Genomic DNA, 2,804 nt, shown 5'->3' with positions numbered 1-2,804 from the left:
TGCCATGATGCAGCGTCCTGGGGCCGTTTGGGGTCCAGAGGCTCTGAGTTCCTCTTACTCCACCCACCACCCCCCACACACACACACACATGCTGCGGTGACTTGCCAGCAGGGCCCCAGGCCAGACTCTGAGCACCACTGGTGAGTCCTCACTGGAGTTTTCCCAATCAATGAAAACCTGGGCAGACCAAACCCAGACCAAACCTAGAGCTGGGAGGGGTCTTAGAGGTCATTTGATCCAAGGCCCCCATTTTACAGAGGGAGAAACTGACCCGCCCAATGTCCCACAGGTAAGTAAGGCCGAGTCAGGTTGGGTCCCGGGTCCCAAGCTGCACACTCCTGAGCGCCGGCCAGTCGCCCTCCACCACCAGCTTCACCCCTGCCCAGCAGCCCTGACTTTCCTTCCCAAACACGTTTTTCTTCTGACACTGCTGGGCAAAGCAGGCATCAGTAAGGGGGGGCTGGCAGGGCCAGGGCACAGTCCTGCAGCCCACTCCACAGGAGACCCCGTAGGCATGGCCCATCCAGGAGATGCTGGCCAGCAGTCACCCTCCAGACAAGGTCTTGGGGCCCAGAGCTTCTCTCCCTTGGCTAATGGACCTGGGCACCCCTTGACCACCCCTGGTGCAGCCCAGCCTTCCTCCCCTCAGAAAATGGCAGATGAGAAGTAGGGGTGGGGGAGCCCAGAGTCAGAGCCGGAGCCACTGCTGGGAGGGAGCTGTCCAGCATCACTGCCTTGCGGGACCTTGGCACTGGGGGGGATTTCAGACACCGCCTGGTCCAAACACCTTCATCTTTCAAAGTGGAGGGAGGCTGCCTGGGGTCACAAAACGTGCACCCACATTCTCTAGGGCCTGTTCCCTACCTGCCGGCTGCCCCTGGCCTGCCCACAAGCATCATTGCTACATGAGGGGTCGCTACATGAAGGGGGCATCCCCCTCCCCTTCCTTCCCTCCCCCCTCCCCTTCCTCCCCTCCCTCCTCCCTTTCTTCCTCTTCCTTTCCTCCCTCCTCCCCTTCTTTCTCTTCCTCCCCTCCCTCCTCCTCTTCTCTCTTCCTTCCCTCCCTCCTCCCCTTCCTCCCCTCTCTCCTCCTCTTCTTCCTCTTCCTCCCCTCCCTCCTCCCCTTCTCTCTTCCTCCCCTCTCTCCTCCCCTTCTTCCTCTTCCTCCCTCCCTCCTCCTCTTTTCCTCTTTCCCCTTCCTTCCCCCTCCCCTTCCTCCCCCTCCTCCTCCAACAAGGAGGGGGTCATCTGGCTTGTTGGAGACAGCAGTGAGGTGCTGTGGGCCCTGCCTAAGCCAACCTTCATGGACAAGGGAAGGGCAGGAACTGGTTCCCAGATGTGTAGCCCCTGCAGCTGCCCTGGCCACCCCGGACCCTAGGTCATAGGTTTTCTTCAGGGGACCACAGCGTTTCTGGTTCAAGACATGCCCGAAGGGCCCTGGATGCCTGTGGGCAGCCCCAGGAGCCCCAGCCCCCAGCCCAGAGGCCTGTGGGAGGGGATGAAGTTGCTGTCTCAGGGTGTCCACTTGGGTGGGGCATGAGAGCATGAAGGCAGCTGAGGAGAAAGAGGGGCCAGCCCAAGACCAGGAGGGCCGAGCAGGGGCCACCGCCCTCCAAGTCCTGCCCTTGCTCCATCTCCTTTGGGCCGATTCCCTTGGTCTTTGTCTAAAGCTCAGGCACCACTAGGAGCCCTGGCTTCTCCTCCCACCCCTTCAGGATCAGCCAACACCTCTCCCTCCGATGAGAAGATCCCCGAGGGCTTCCCCGAGGGCCCAGACTCCTGGCCCTAGATCCTTGTGGGTTGCAAGACCCTCTTGCCAGACGACCCATCAGGGCCCTACTCACCTCCGTGGCCACCTGCAGGAGTGTAGGCGCTTGCTACGAACTCCTCGGCCCCTCCCTGCCCAGCTTCCCGGCCGGCAGAGCTGGGGCTGTAGCCAGTGGAGCAGGGGCTTAAGTAGCGTCCTAAGGAGGGAGGCAGCGGGGTGAGGGACGGCCCAGCAGCTGCGGCTCTGGCCTGGAGGCGGCGGCGGCTGCTGCTGCGGCTGCGGCTGCGGGCTCAGTCCCAGGAGGCCCTCAAAGCTCTTTCCCATCATTTCTCCCCTTTTCAGTAGCTTCATTTAGCTGGGGCCCCTCCCTGAAAGCTTTCAGGCCCACAAAGCATTTAGGTCCATCACACACATCTGAGGCCCTGGGCCTGAACTTGGTAGAGGAAGCAGTTGTCAAGCGACCAGCCAAACAGCACCAATTCTTAGGCGCCATCTCCTAGAAGCCGGGCCCGGGCTAAGTGCTGAGGACATGAGGAAAGGCACAAGGCAGTCCTGCCCTCAAGTGGCTGCCAGTCTACAGGGAGATGACACAGCAAAGGAGCATGGCCGTGTGAATGGCTGAGGTCGCCAGCCTGGGTCTGCCTGCCTGCCTTCAGCAAGGGAGCATGGCCCAGTCCCGGGGAGGCAGAAGCCTGACGGCTGCTGGACCCTCGTCTGATCGCTCAGAAGGCACCGGGAGTACCCTGGGGTGACGTCAGGAAGCTGGAAGAAAGGTTAGACGAGCAGTGGCCTCGCAGCCGTTGGATGAAAGCAGGATAAAGCAAGGCATCGGAGCAGTAGATGGGGCTCCGGCTGCCCAGGAAGAAGATGCTCTTCCCCCAAAGCCCTCAGCGAGTTGGAGACGAGCACTCCGGGCTCCCCCATCAGCAGCCCGAGGCTACATTTTCAGTCTGTCAGGGGCATCATCACTCCCTGTGTGGTCCCGGCGAGATAGTGGGCACGGCGAGAGAAGCCATTATCATTTATTACTCAAAC

This window comes from Dromiciops gliroides, chromosome 3, assembly GCF_019393635.1.
Source record: "Dromiciops gliroides isolate mDroGli1 chromosome 3, mDroGli1.pri, whole genome shotgun sequence".
Classification (NCBI taxonomy): Eukaryota; Metazoa; Chordata; class Mammalia; order Microbiotheria; family Microbiotheriidae; genus Dromiciops; species Dromiciops gliroides.
Note: the sequence above shows the minus strand (reverse complement) of the source record.